The 16,045-nt window shown below is 46.5% G+C and overlaps 1 pseudogene; it reads left to right on the top strand.

The window, feature by feature from the left end:
* The first annotated feature begins 1,254 nt into the window (after positions 1–1,254).
* Positions 1,255–2,700, top strand: LOC123184737 (peroxidase 70-like; annotated as a pseudogene).
* The last annotated feature ends 13,345 nt before the right edge of the window (positions 2,701–16,045 follow it).

Genomic DNA, 16,045 nt, shown 5'->3' with positions numbered 1-16,045 from the left:
CACGTATGCCGACGGCATATCTGTGCACACACGGAGGTTGTCCCACGGATCGATGACGTGGCGTGGCACACGGATCGATGACGTGGCAAAGGGGCCTATGCCGACGGCTGTGCCATAGGCATACCTCTGCCACAGATAACCAAAGTAAAAATAAAAAAATTAAGTGAAATAAACATATGCCGACGGCATATCTGTGCACACACGGAGGTTGCCCATGGATCGATGACGTGGCGTGGCAGACGGATCGATGATGTGGCAGAGGGGCCTATGCCGTAGGCATACCTCTGCCACAGATGTGCCGACGGCCGCCGTTAACTCCCGTCGGCGTAGGATCAACGCCGTCAAATGGTCAACGCTGACCGGGCAGGTGGGCCCGGGATATGCCGACGGCCGATCCTATGCCGACAGGCCCTGTAGGCGTACCTCGGGCAGTCCCGACGGCCTCGTCTATGCCGACGGCCCCGTCGGCATAGATGGATGTATGCCGACGGCTTTTCTACGCCTACGGCCTATCCTTGGCCGTCGGCATAGGTCCATAGATGCCGACGGGGGCGTCGGCAACCCCAGTTTTTCTGGTAGTGTACGTCTCTGCAGATCAGTACACCATTCAGTATAGTATCTTCTTTTTTGTCTTCATTTGCACATCTCAACCACTCAAAATCGATTATTGACCTTTCTTGCAGAATTTGAACTCCCGGACAAATTTTGCATGGCTGGCTTGCTACCTGTTAACAACCACATGTGTAATGGGTGGAAGAATTATTTCGCTCGGACAGGCAAATGCTATGATTCAGGCAAATGCTGCCCATTTCCCATCTCCAACTAATATTTCGAACCATTTGGTGAGCTACAATGATTGTGAGCTTGTGGCAACGACCCTAGCCTGCTAGCTACCCAATAGATTTCCCATTGTTCATTGTCGTTGCACTTCGAACACCATGCCAACCATACTATATAGATCTCCAACCAAAAAAGATGCAGCATCAAACCACTAAAAATTAAACAGTGTCGTAAATCTCAAGATGATATGCCGGCTCAGTCTCTCGGAGGTGCTCATAGGGGTAGGGTGTGCGTGTGTGCGTTCATAGGGGGGAGTGTATGCGCATGTATATGAGCGCTTGTGTCTGTACTGATGCTCAAAAAAAAAATGGAGAATGGCTTGAAATGTGTCAGCTATATAAACAGGTGTATGTAGTCATGGTAATGCAGGCCATTAATTGCATAGACTTCTAATCTCAACAGGATTAGTGCCTGCATGCATACAGAAGAGTACTGAGGACAATGGCAATGGCCTCTACTCTGTCGGTGCTGTTGCTCTTGTGCCTGGCGGCATCGTCCTCGGCGCAACTTCCGCCTAGGTTCTATGCGACGTCGTGCCCCAGGGCGCTGGCCATCATCAGGAGGGGTGTAGCAGCCGCCGTGAGGAGTGAGCGCCGCATGGGAGCGTCGCTGCTCCGGCTGCATTTCCACGACTGCTTTGTCCAAGCAAGTCCCTCTCACTCATTGTGTCCCTTTACTTACTACTGTACCATACTACTATAGTTTCTATTGCATACATTACCGCTAGTACTTAAGTTAGTACTCAAAGTCATTGCAGAATCAAAAAGCTAATGGAAGTACCTAATGGAATGGCCATTCTAATTAATCTGACTTTTCAACTCTTTTTTACAGTGACTTTTCAATATTTTTCAGTTCAAATCAACTATAACAGAATTAGAATGTACTACTACTGAATTTATCTTGACGGAAGAAATTTCTTATGTGCGTGACGCATGATGCATCAGGGCTGAGATGCGTCCGTGCTGCTGAGCGACACGGCCACCTTCACCGGCGAGCAGGGGGCAGCTCCCAACGCCCGCTCCATTCGAGGCATGAATGTCATCGACAACATCAAGGCGCAGGTCGAGGCCGCGTGCAAGCAGACTGTCTCCTGCGCCGACATCCTCGCCGTCGCTGCCCGTGACTCCGTCGTCGCCGTAAGATCGACCAGGCCGTGTACATGCAGTCAATTTGCTGAACGCAGGCGACGGTAAACTAGCTGACTTGGTTCTTTACTAATCGCTTGCAGCTGGGAGGGCCATCGTGGACCGTTCCTCTGGGGAGGAGGGACTCGACGACGGCGAGCCTGTCGCTGGCCAACAGCGACCTGCCGGCACCGTCCTTCGACGTCGCCAACCTCACCGCCAACTTCGCCGCCAAGGGGCTCAGCGTGACCGACATGGTCGCCCTCTCTGGCGGCCATACGATCGGACAATCGCAGTGCCGGTTTTTCAGGAGCAGGCTCTACAACGAGACCAACATCGCCGTGGCCTTCGCGACATCTCTCAAGGCCAACTGCCCCCGGACGACCAGCTCCGGCAACAGTAGCCTGGCGCCGCTGGACACGACGACGCCCAACGGGTTCGACAACGCGTACTACAGCAACCTGATGTCCCAGAAGGGGCTCCTGCACTCCGACCAGGTGCTGATCAACGACGGACGCACCGCCGGCCTGGTCCGGACGTACTCGTCGGCGTCGGCGCAGTTCAACGGGGACTTCGCGGCGGCCATGGTGAGGATGGGGAACATCAGCCCGCTCACCGGAGCGCAGGGGCAGATCAGGCTAAGCTGCTCCAGGGTGAACTAAGCCACCAATCTAGAATCAAGGGGCGATCAAAGGCGACATAATAAGGCTGTGGAGTTATTGTGCTTGTGTTCTGCCATTTCTCGGATCATCATCAAGTGTGGGAGAGTAGATGGGGTGTGATGTGATGTATCTCAACTCTCAAGTGTTTCCCTTTGCTTAATTATTATATGCCCAAGTGCACATAACTTTTGTTTCTAAAAAACACGTTTGTTTCTGACGAATTCTACAAGCTTTTGTCTTCCAGTCCACACAACCATGCGGCTATATGGGAAAGGGAAAAGTCTCAATAAAACCTCGAGCTCGTAGTTCCCGTCGAAGTCAGACCCTTACCTTTTAATCCCTGAAATCAGTACCCCGTACTCATCAATCATGGGCAATCCTAACCTTGCAAAATTCTAGACTAGTTTGGTGCACTAGGAAAACGCAATCCCCACTGGGATCATCCTCTTCTCTCACTAACTTGGTGGAGCTACAATGAGATCCATCAATCTGCATCTGCATGACGCACGCACACACAATGAAACGACGTGGCAGCTCGGTGATGTTGGTGCCGTGTGCAGCTCCGGGAGTGGTTGTGCGACGGCAGACGAGGGGCTTGCCGGCCGGCCAGTGGCATGCAGCCCTGGGAAACATCTTTACCTAGCTGATTGAGCGCACGAGAGCTTGCAGAGCGCAGCTTCACGGAGAGGAAATGAGGAAGACGACAACAATGGCGGTGGTGCTTGATCGAGCAAGTGTGGCTGGTGTCGTCGCATTAGCTAGCCCGACATGCTAACGACGATGGTGGATGGAGCACGGGAAACACGCGATCCACATGGACATCACCGTCCGTACTGTACGCACGCGTCCAGGCTAGGCAGAGTGTCCCCGCGGGGTGTGAATGTTCCGCCGAGTTGTGCTACTCCAGAAGCCCAGATCAACCAAGCATCCAGGATAGTAGTTTGCTGCACGTGGAAAGCTAGCTAGCCTCAAGGATCCATCAGGTGCTTTCTCTACACTTGCATACGTGCATCTTCAAGTTTGACCAATCGATCAACCATGCTTCAGTTCAGTAGTTAGGATCTTGGGGCAGGCCATGACAAAGCCTAGGAAGTTGAGCGCGGGCCGGCGGCCTAGGCGCTCCACAGCGCCAATGAGGCGACGCCACACACGACGGCAACCATCTCCGGTGTCTAGTACGATCAAAGCTCCCAGACCTCTCCCTGCCCCTTCAATTCTGGCTGGCCATCTCGCATCTTTTTCTTATCGCAGACGTTTCAACAAAGGAGAGAACGACAGGGAGGACGAGGTAGAGGAGAGGGATGGATATGACATGCGGACCTAGTATTGTCGGTGAGAGTAGCAGGTGAACCTAGTTGGGATTGCCTTTTTCCCGGTGTGCCAAACAGGTTGAAGGTCGATATTAACCGGGATCGACAAGTATGGGGTGCCGATTTCAGGGATTAGAAGGTGAGGGTTCAATTTCGACAGGGCGTACGAGTTCAAGGTTTTTTTTCCAGACTTTACTCTATGGAAAATCATTTCCACAACCATGCGGCTATATGGGAAATCATTTCCCCTTTAGATTTCCATACACTTTTGGGACAAACCAAAAAACACCTCCTCCATCCTAATAAGTTGGAATCTTGCTCCCTCCCCGTTCCTAAATTCTAAATACAATTTTTAGCAAGAGGAAGTTTCCTTTCCTAAAGCCAGCTCCCGCCACCGGCCACATATCTTGTCACCCCGTTGGCTCTGGCAAGTCGAGTCAGCCCCACTGCCTACACACCGCCCATTCCTAGCCCCACAACTACCTATCTCCGCCTTCAGAGCATCCTCCCACTGCCACCAACTCACTATCGGAATCAACCAGTTTGACGAGTGCCGGAAACTTTTCCAAGAGAATTTTTATCGGGCACTCGGTAAAGTCACCAGCCAAAACTGAGTGCCAGGTAAAACCCTCGGAAAAGGCAGGACACACGACAAAGTTGTTGTTTTGCCGAGTGTCCAATATTGATAGAGTTCTGGATTAGGGCATGCTCGGCATGTCGGTTGTCCGACCTATGGGCCAGACCGAAGACCCCGTAAGCCAGTCAGCTGGTGGGCCTCGTTCGTTTGTTCCAAGAAAGCCAAGAAGGAATGATCCGAAGACTTGGCATGCACCCCAAGGTTTTGAGGTAGTCTCCAGCGTATTTGCCCCTAGGTACAACCGACTTATGTGTAACCCTAGGCACCCCTGGTATCTGGTAAACCGAGGTGCAATTCACATACGATCTCACGATGAATTACATGTACTTTGTACCCCATCCACAATCAATACGAGCAAAGCAGGACGTAGGGTTTTACCTCTTCGAGAGGGCCCTAAACACATGTGCTCCTTGTGTCTTTCTTACCATCACGACTACCAGATTGGGACCCTCTACTCAAGATCTGCTAGATTTAGCTTCGACAAATACAATTGGCAAAGTTTATGACACTCGGCAAAGGGGTGGACATGTGTCCTTGCTTGCCGTGGTTGACATATTTTCTTCACGTAAACTTTATTCTCCAGTGTTGAAAACTCTCCCCTATTTGAAATACGAGGTACAGCGGATCAATGTGGTTGAAATACGAATAATTATGAGTATTTATCTTATGAAATAGTGATTCAAAATGAACATATGAAGGTGTATAATGGCTAGCGATCTATGAAAAATGGTAATTGTGAGGGGTCATCTCGGCGGCCCCAGTGATGCTCTGACGTGGATATAGAAACTTCAAGCTGAGGTGGAGACCTTGTCTAGCGTTTGCCCAGGCTTCTGGAAGTGACGCCCATGGGTGTCGTATCGTCCTTGGAGGACTCATTGTGACTTCTTTGTGCCCTTCTTGTAGCTTTGGGAGAAATCATATGTCCTCTCGAATTGAATGGTGGCGGTCTTTTGGTGTCTTGTCAGTCTCGAAGCCAAACTATGTTCCTACACTAGTGCAGAATCAGGCTTTAGTCCTGGTTTGTAAAGACCTTTAGTCCCGGTTCTACAACCGACACTAAAGGTTGGGGACTAAAGGTCCTTCTTTTGTCCCGGTTCAACACGATCCGGGACCAAAGGCCCACCATGTGGCCCGAGCCCGCGCCGAGGGCTGGGGGCCAACCGGGACTAAATAATTTTTTTTTCATTTTTTCCAATTTCCAATTTTTTGAATTATTTGACAATTTAATCTCTAATCACCCCTCATCACTGCTCAAGTGTGGAGCACTCATTCCAAATCGTCTAACTTCCTCACCGGTCACCCATCCCTCTCACTACTCCAGCCTGAGCATACTTAACTTTCGAGTTCTATTCCCCCTAGTTTCCAAGTCTGCACTTGTTGTTTTCCCAACAGTAGTAAGATGTCAATCCTATTAACCCTTAGGAGTATAGCTTGAGCATGAAGTCACCGTTTGAGTTTGAAGCTATTATTGTAAATTTTTTTATTTATTAACACTAATATTTATTGAATAAGTAGTTTGACCAAAGTTTGACCAAAATTCAAAAAACTGAAATTTTAGCATAACTTTTTTTCCTTTCAGAATTTGAGGATTCTAAAATTTTTGCAAAACGGCCTACGGCGGTTGAAATCGGAACCGGCTTTTCGTGCTAAACATTTTGATATATTATACATTTTTTTGACATCCACTAGTAGAAAACAGGGCTTTGGTCCAGGCAGGGAAAACCCATTAATCCCGGTTCACCCATGAACTGGGACCAATGGGGGCATAGGTCCCGTTTCATGAGGCCAGGGCGCGAGCTGGGTCTCGGGGGCCATTGGTCCCGGTTCGTTTGAGACCATTGGTCCCGGTTCCAGACACAAATCGGGACCAATGGACCTTGCTCCTGGCCCACCACCTTTAGTCTCGGTTGGTGTCTGAAACCGGGACCAAAGGTGTTTTTTTACCCAAATAAAACTAAAACAAAACTATAATATTCTACAATAGCAAAAAGAATCAACTAAAAAGCTTTAATAAAACTATGATAGGAAAAGGAATCAATAAAAAATAAAATTTATGCAACTTAAATTAGATAAAATTTATGCAACTAAAAAGAATCATTTGTAGTATTGTTGAAACTAAAATTATATAAAATTTATGCAACTAAAATTATCAAAGTATGTTCTGTTCAAAACATTATAAGCAAAAAGAATTTTCATAAATATATTTTTTTGTTAGAAACTTTAATAGCAAAAAGAATTATCATAAAGATTTTTTGATAGAAACTAAAATAACAAAAACTGTTTTTGAATATAATAATAAAACACAGTAATATTAAATAGCAAGAAAAAGAATCAGTCCAAAAACTATTTTTATAGTAAAGTTAATCAAAAACTAGTGATTCACACAAATTTCAAAGAATTCAAATTTAAACCATTCAAATTTGAAAACCAATGGCACTAACAGAAAGTTTATAATTTTTCTGATGTAAAAGCAAAAAGAATTAAAAAAATAAAGAAAAAACAAAAGAAAATAAATAATGAAAAAACAAAATAAAAATACTGGAAAAAATTAAAAAAAAACGCCGCCTATTGGGCCACCATGACCTGAATACGACTAGAAACCCAACCAGCCTGTTCGGCCAGGATTCAGGCCCGTAGAAGGCCCAGCAGGCCCACAGGCAGATACAGAGTGGTTAGGCCCGTAAGCATGCTTTGGAGAGGAGCTCGAAGACTCAGGCGCACCGCGTCTTATAAACAGGTGCATCACTCTCTTAACTAGCGAGGTGGGACTAAACTCCCACCACGCCACTGTGCAAGGCATTAGTTCCGGGTGGTGCCATGAACCGGGACCAATGCCCCTCTTTGGTCCCGGTTGGTGGTACCAACAGGGACCAATGCGCCCTTTTAGTCTCGGTTGGTGCCACCAACCGGAACCAAAGATCTCTGTTTCCCGCCCTTTGGGCTGCTGAAAAGAGGTCTTTGGTCCCGGTTGATGTTATGAACCAGGACCAAAGGGGTACATTCGTCCCGGTTCGTGCCAAGAACTGGGACTAAAGCTTCATGTATATAAGGAACACTTGTGAAAATTTTGGTTTTTATCTTGCAGTTTGCCCCCGACGACACGCGCGCCTCCTCGACGCCGCCAGGCTGCCGGATGCCGCCGCCGTCGCCCCCGCTCCGGAGCCCACGCCGACGCCGTCCACCGTTGTCCGCCGCCTACTCCGTCGCCGTCGCCCGTGTGCCCCTGCCCCTGTGCGCCCCCGCACACCGTCGCCATCGCCCGTGTCATTGTCGCCCGCCCCTGCCGACGCCCTTGCCGCCCCCGCGGACGCCCTAGCCGCCCCCGCCGTCGCCCTCGCCGGCCGGCCCCGCTGTGAGCCGCCGCCGCCCCGACTCTCTTTTTTTTCATTTTTTTCATATATATATATGTGTATTTTTTCCATGTATATATACTAGTAATTTGTGATTTAGGTTAGTGCATTAGATGTTAGGTTAGTGTGCATTTTAGATTAGTTGAATTAGATGTTTTTTAGTAAGTGTTTAATAGAATTAGTTAGAAAAATAATAGAACTAGTTAAAGTAGTTTATTTTTAGTAAGTAGTACTTTATTTTATTTATAGTAAGTGCTTAGTTGAACTAGTTGATTTAATAAAACTACTTTATTTTACTATAGAAGTAGTTTACTTTTAGTAAGAAAATTAATAGAACTAGTTTATTTTTTTAGTTAAATCAATTATTCCTGCATCGACGTCGATGATGCCTATCCCGCATCCTTGTTGTCGACTCGGCGGAGGAGGCCTGCTTGATCAGAGGGGCCATGTCCAGGACTAGGCTCCGCCGGGCTGGTATTGGGAGGTGATATCTTCCGGGGGGCGTAGCTTGGTGAGGAGCCAGCCCGTCGTTGACCCAAACAGGGTTTGGTGGCGGTCGCGTGTGCCAGTGACGGTGCCGAAGCTTTCGGACACCGCGGAGGTGGTACGTCACCGTGTCAGCGAGGAGGACGAGCACGTCTGTCGCTACATGGTTGCATTGGAGGGCAGGTTCAACAATACCTGGCAGGTTCTTCAGGGATCTCACTGCAGCTATGATCCTATGATGGTTCCTTCTCTTTGGGTGTCCACCGCCCGTGCCGATACCCGTCGGGCACTACGGTTCTAGCTGTATTAGCGATGCTATATGTATGATACTATTCAAGGTGTATTAGTGATAATATTCGACGATGTACGCGCAGGAGATGATGTAGTTTTGCTTATTGAATGCATGCTAATTTGAATACTAATTTATTTTATGATTTGGTTTTTCTTATTGAATGCTCAAATTGGAAAACTACTCCTACTTTGAATGCTAAAATTGGAGAGCACTATGCAAGGTGTATGCATTTGATTAGTTGATAGCTTATAGGGTTTTTGTTTTTGCAGAAATCTAGGAGCCCCTCCATCATCCCCGCCGTCGTCCCCATCACCGACCCCCCTCCGACCTCGAGGTGAGAGCAGCCAAATCTCCATGTCAATATGAGTCCTATAAGATATTTTCAAATTTTTTTGCTCATATTTTCAACAATTGAAATGCAATGGCCATTAAAGTTTGAATGCTCATATGATGTACATAAAAACATGTATATTTCCATTCTGGTAAATTTTAGGTGCTCGATATATCCTTTTTTAGAAAGATAATTAAATGATATTTTGGGTTGACTTTAAGTCTGTCGAGGCTCCACCATATATGAGAGGACGAAGAATCCCGACTGTTGTCATGGGGGTCATTTCTCTTTCTTCTCCTTGTGCTAGACCTTTGTTATGCACTAAGGGAAGGAGGAGTAATGACCATCACCGACAGTCGCAAATGTCACAGAGGAATCAGTGAGGGAGAGTCTCCACCATATAGACTCGACAGACCGATTGTGACGCCCCGAGACCGATGCTCCAGATGCCTTCCATGTCTTGCGTGTCAGCTGTGTTATTTGTTTGTTTGTTTGCATCCATCATGTCATCATTTGCATTGCATCAGCACTCGTTGCCGTCATTGTTTTTAAAACTTGCATCCGCTCGTAGCTGCCGCGTCCACCCTTGCTTTTGTTCACCGTTCGAAGACCAACCTCTCCTCTCCCTCGATCCCCATCTCCCTCCTCAGTGCCGCCCCCCTCGTTTCCTTCCGCTCGATCCCCACTCTCCCCTCGTTCGTCTTCTCCCTCCCGAGCGCCGTCACGTAGGAAGAGGGCAGCGCCAACCCCTCTCCCGATCCACTTCTCTCCCTCTGATCCCCTCGCGCCCCCTGACGCCGTACAGGCCAGGGCTCCCACGCCACCGGAGCGAAGCTCCTCCACATGCCAGGAGCCCTGCGCGCCCGTCGCCGCCCCGCCTCCAAGTTCGCCGCCGCCAAGCGCCGTCCTGCCCTGCCCCGCACCACCTCTGACCCCTTCTCGTTCTCGTCCCCGCACGTAGGGCGTCGCCTCTGGCCGAATCCAGCCGCCCGCGGCCTATCCTCGAGCACTGGCCGCCCACAGCTCGCCAGAGAGACCCCTCCTCGCCGCCTCGTTGTGCACCGAAGGTCAGGGCGCCATGGACGAGTCCCCCCGCGACCACGTCCTCTGCTTCGACCCCGCAGCATCGTTCGTCTCCTCTCTGCTTACGTGGGTTGCAACCTGCGCCAAGGCCCAGCGAGCCCCTGCTCCTTCCCTTGCTGCCCGCAAGACCGAGGCTGACCGGCCTTCTTCGTTGACCGCCAAAACCTAGACGTGGTGCTTATTCGTTTGGCTCTTCCCAAACCTCGGTAGACCCGGGGTCACAATGCACTTACCATCGTCGTTCTGTTACATCTCCGTGCAATCGGAGACGACCAAGTACATGGACACGCAAAGTTCCACTCCGTACGTGTACGACTACACCCGGTGATGCGACAAGCCCCGACAACGTGTAGCAAAAACGTCATGTGTACCCCAACGTGCTTCAAGAGCGGACCGACAAGTACCCCAACGTCATGTGTACAACTACCGTCGCCGATGACCCGGGTAGCAAAAGCGTCAAGTACCTATGACCGAAGAACGCCAAGTACCTCTCTGAAAACGAACATGTACCACTACGTCCGGAGGCATCGGATTCGTCAAGTCCAACAACGACTGTGTACAACTATCGGCAACCCCGAACGACTATGAAACATGAACCTCTACTTCCCCTCCAAAACGTGTCCCACTACCGCCGCCCGAACATCTACGAAACATGTACCACGACCATCGCTGAAGACCCCGTGGACATCAAGTTTCGTGTCATGACCATTTTCGTTGTCATTGTCGTGGCACTCCTTTCATTTCTGCCCCGATGATAAATGCTTCATATCATGCTCTTGTCAACTTTTCCAAATTGCATAAAACTTGCAAATGTCATTCGCATCATGATAACAACATTTAACATGGTTAAAATTGTTGTTTGCATTAAATTGCTAAATGCACATGAGAATTTACCGGAATTGTTGTTTGATGTTTCTGGCCTCATTTAAAATGCCTAACTGTGTATTTTACTCATGTTTCACCTCTTGCCATGTTTAGCAACATTTAAAATTGTTGGGTACATAAACGGGAGATAACTAAATAATTGATGTGGTGTTTCGTCAATATGCAACTCGTTGCATATTGAGCTCCACTAATTTGTAGTGTTGTTTGTTGCACTTTGCCATGCCATGCTTCATTAAACCGGACATGCATCATACTTGGTTGTGCATCATGCCATGTTGATGTGATGGTTGTTTACTATGTTGCTTGCTTCTTTCCGGTTTGCTTCTCTCGTTAGCTTCGGTTTCAGTTCGGAGTTGTGAGGATTCGTTCGACTATGCCCATTTGTCTTCTTCATTGACTCGTTCTTCTTCCTTGCGGGATCTCAGGCAAGATGACCATACCCTCGGAATCACTTCTATCTTTGCTTTCTAGTTGTTCGCTCTTTTGCTATGCCGCGATACCTACCACTTGCTATATCATGCCTCCCATATTGTCATGTCAAGCCTCTAACCCACCTTTCCTAGCAAACCGTTGTTTGGCTATGTTATCGCTTTTGCTCAGCCCTTCTTATAGCGTTGCTAGTTGCAGGTGAAGATGAAGTTTGTTCCATGTTGGAACATGGATATTGTTGGGATATCATTATTATATCGTATTTATTTTAATGCATCTACATACTTGGTAAAGGGTGGAAGGCTCGGCTTTATGTCTGGTGTTTTGTTCCACTCTTGCCGCCCTAGTTTCCGTCATACCGGTGTTATGTTCCTTGATTTTGCGTCCCTTACGCGGTTGGGTGTTATGGGAACCCCTTGACAGTTCGCTTTGAATAAAACTCCTCCAGCAAGGCCCAACCTTGGTTTTACATTTGCCTAACAACCTATTACCTTCCCTTGGGTTCTGCAGACTCAAGGGTCATCTTTATTTTAACCCTCCCGGGCCAGTGCATCTCTAAGTGTTGGTCTGAACTAGAGCCCCTTGCAGCGCCACCTCGGGGAAACTTGAGGGTTGGTTTTAGTTGTACGGATTGCTCATCCGGTGTTGCCCTGAGAACGAGATATATGCAGCTCCTATCGGGATGTCGGCGCATTGGGCGGTCTTGCTGATCTTGTTTTACCATTGTAAAAATGTCTTGTAACCGGGATTCCGAGTCTGATCGGGTCTTCCTAGGAGAAGGACTATCCTTCGTTGACCGTGGGAGCTTGTGATGGGCTAAGTTGGGACACCCCTGCAGGGTTTGAACTTTCGAAAGCCGTGCCCGTGATTATGTGGCAGATGGGAATTTGTTAATATCCGGTTGTAGAGAACTTGACACTAAACTTAATTAAAAGGAACCAACCACGTGTGCAACCGTGATGGTCTCTTCTCGGCGAAGTCCGGGAAGTGAACACGGTCTTGTGTTATGCTTGAATGTAAGTAGCTTTCAGGATCACTTCTTGATCACTTCTAGCTTCTCGACCATTGCGTTGCTTCTCTTCTCGCTCTTATTTGTGTAAGTTAGCCATCATATATGCTTAGTGCTTCCTGCAGCTCCACCTCACCACCCTTTCATACCCATAAGCTTAAATAGTCTTGATCTCGCGGGTGTGAGATTGTTGAGTCCTCGTGACTCACAGATACTTCCAAACAGTTGCAGGTGCTGATGATACTAGTGCAGGTGACGCAACCCCACTCAATTGGGAGCGCGATGAAGATCTTGATCGTTGTTTTGTTTCGTTTCCTATTGATCAATAGTGGAGCCCAGTTGGGGCGATCGGGGATCTAGCATTTGGGGTTGTCTTCTTTTATTTTGGTTCCGTAGTCGGACCTTGATTGTATTCTGGATGATGTATGTATAACTTGTATTTGTGTGAAGTGGCGATTGTAAGCCAACTCTTTATCTCATTCTTATTCAGTACATGGGACTGTGTGAAGATTACCCCTCTTGTGACAAACCTACTATGCGGCTATGCCTCTAAGTCGTGCCCCGACACGTGGGAGATATAGCTGCATCGTGGGTGTTACAAGTTGGTAATCAGAGCCTTCCCCGACTTAGGAGCCCCCTGCTTGATCGAATCGTTGACGTTGTTGAGTCTAGAACAAAATGTTTTGAGTCTTATGATTATATATATATATATATATCGGAGAGTAGGATTCTTTTTACTCCTTAGTCCCTTCATCGCTCTGGCGAGGCCTCCTGACGTAGAAGTTTTGACTCTCCTCTCCTCAAATTTCACGATTTTTTTAGGATCACGCGGGTATCTTGGAATCGTTCCGATATTCTTGTGACGAGAACATTGTTCTTGGTGCCTCCTAACATTTAGGGGTTGTGGCAGTGTCCCGGGGAGTTGAGCTCCGAGGTGTTGTCGTCACAATTTTATCGTTGTAGTTTTGGAATACCTGAGTTCGCCGACATCGAAAATCTCTTTTATGGAGTTGTTGGTGAGATAACCTCGATGCCACCCAGTACTAGGGCGGGAGTTCAGGAGTATTTCCATAACTCGTATAACGGATGCTTTTCGAAGGTTGAGGTACACTATTTCCGAAGGTTTCTTGGTTATGTGTCGAAGGATGGATACAACTGGATGTAGGAATTGTTAGTTTGGGTGAGATATTATGCTTCCCCTATATCCCCAACACCTGATTGCATAACCAAAAAGTTTCGGGAGTTTATAAGTGGGAATTCAAGTATCACGTAGGATATCTTTCCAACAAACACATGATACGATATGGGATCTATCATATGTTTGTTTCCGGCTTATTCTGCAAGCCAATTCTTTGTTTTGTTTTGGAGTTGTGGTATTCGAGTTGCTTCGAAGTCAAATGTGGATTCCATACCTTTTCTAAGCAGTGTTCTCATATTTCTGGGTGAATACTAATCCTTCTTGATCATCGGGATTGTCATGTCAATTCTTTCCAACCGGTGTGATTTCTCTAGAAGATAATCCTATCATTTTTCCCATCTACAAGATCAACTCAAAGTCTTCTCAATGTTATTTGTTTCATCCGTCCCAAGTTGCCTTTGTTTTCCCGCCCTCCCCCCTTGTTTCTTCAAGGACTCAGATTTCTTAATCAAGTATTTATTTTATGGATGTGAAGTCCCTTTATTCTTTTCCGTCAATGTTCTTATCCGGTGATTCTCAGGAAGATACTAATGGAGCTTCAAGCTTATTATTCTTCGTTCTCTTTTCTTCTCCGGTGGATTAAATTCAAGCTTTGCCGGTCATATCTTTTCCTCATTTCAAACATTTTCTCAGGCTGGTGCACCTCTTAATCATTCACTTCTCGCTATTCATTTGTTCCGGAGTGCTGAAGATATCTCAGAAGGCTCGTCTTGTCATTCAAGATCCGTTCAACCTATTTCGAGGTTGCTATCACATTCAAGTCGTTTAATTCAACCGGTGCAATCTCCTTTTCAAGTAATCGTTCAACGGTGTTTTCTCTTGAGTGGGCCCTAACCCACAAGTCTTTTCCCAGGATCTACCTAACTCTTCTAGTTTTCCGGAGGTATTCTCAAATTCTTTTCGAAGTTTGACGTAAGAATGAATTATCATCAGTCAAATGCTTTCTCCAAGATCTTTCAAATTCTTTGCATCGTTGGTTCAACCTTTCTATCTCTCGTCGTCATTCTCGGATTTTGAAGACCGAAGAAGAGTTTTTCCTCCAAATCTTATTCGTTCTCTCAAAGATTCATGGTGCTAGCTTTATGCCATCCTCTCATAATTGTTTTCGAATTGTGAGAATTATTTTCACCCATCCGGAGCATTTCAGGAGTCTTTTCAGTTTGATTCTCCGGAGCCATCATCTCAAAATTATTCATTCTCAGCTTTCAGCTCTCATTCTCTAAATCATACTGGTGCATCATGCAAATATCCTCTAATCAGTTCAGGATCTCTTTGTTCACTTGTATCTAAATCCTCTCAAGCATCTTCGTTCATTTGCTAATTCTTCCCGGTGTTTCTTTATCTTTTCTTCGTTCATTTTCAATTCTTATGGTGGCTCTTCCAAGATTCTTCTTCCTTCGTTTATCATATCAATTTATTCATTGTTTCAATTCTACCGGTGGTTCGTTGAAGACCTTCCCAAGTTGCGCTATTTCTCTCTGCAATCTTTTCAAGAAGAATAAGTAGTATGACAATTCCATTGCTTGTGATCAATTTAATTGATGAAGGATTTGCATAATGTAATTCTTATTCTTGTTTCATCGAGTTAATACAATTTCTTCTTTCCAGAGTTGTTCACCATATCACATTCTCAGTTCGAGATGCTTCATCTTTCTTTTCCGGAGCTCCAAGTTATTTCAATTATATCATTTCAAAGCTCCATCTAATCATCGCAAGGCTTCACCTGGTGTTTTCAACTTCTCTTCCTTTCTATTATCCTTGTTTATCGGAGTTCTTCATGGATGCTCTACATGGTGGTTCGTCCCTTTCCATTCTTCAATTGTTCTTCAAGATTCCTCTCGGAGTTAAGATCCGCCAATATATACTCTAAAATAAACATGGTGTTCAACACATGTCGTGTTTTGAAGAGTTCAAGCATTCTTCATCTTGCATTCTGAAGTGCAATTCTTTCATATCTCATCTTTTGAGGTGGTGTTATGTCATTGTTGATAATTTCCCTTCGTGTTTCATGATTCACAAGTTTTCAAGAGTGACATATCTAAATCCATCATTTTCTCTTCGCTCAAGTCATCTTTTCAACCAATCAATCTCTTCATTGGAGTTAGATTGGGTTATATTTCACCTAAAAGCTTTCCCTAAGGATTGTTGCTATTTATGGTGCTTATAAATGATCCAAGTTCTTCATTTATCCCCCGGTGAAATAAACTTCTCATCTCCTTGTTGATATCAATCCAATCTATTGTTTCCGTTAGTGGCAGAATTTCACCTCATAGTTTTGAGATGTTTTCCATAAGCCCACAACAAGGTTACTCTTTTCGTTGTTGGTTTTCCAACAAATCTGTTCGACCCTTCTCCTAAAGATGCTTTTCAAGATCATTTGAGGTAGTAGATATTGTTTTCTCCTCCGTT

This window comes from Triticum aestivum, chromosome 2A (assembly GCF_018294505.1).
Source record: "Triticum aestivum cultivar Chinese Spring chromosome 2A, IWGSC CS RefSeq v2.1, whole genome shotgun sequence".
Classification (NCBI taxonomy): Eukaryota; Viridiplantae; Streptophyta; class Magnoliopsida; order Poales; family Poaceae; genus Triticum; species Triticum aestivum.
This window is presented reverse-complemented; position numbering and strand designations above follow the sequence as displayed.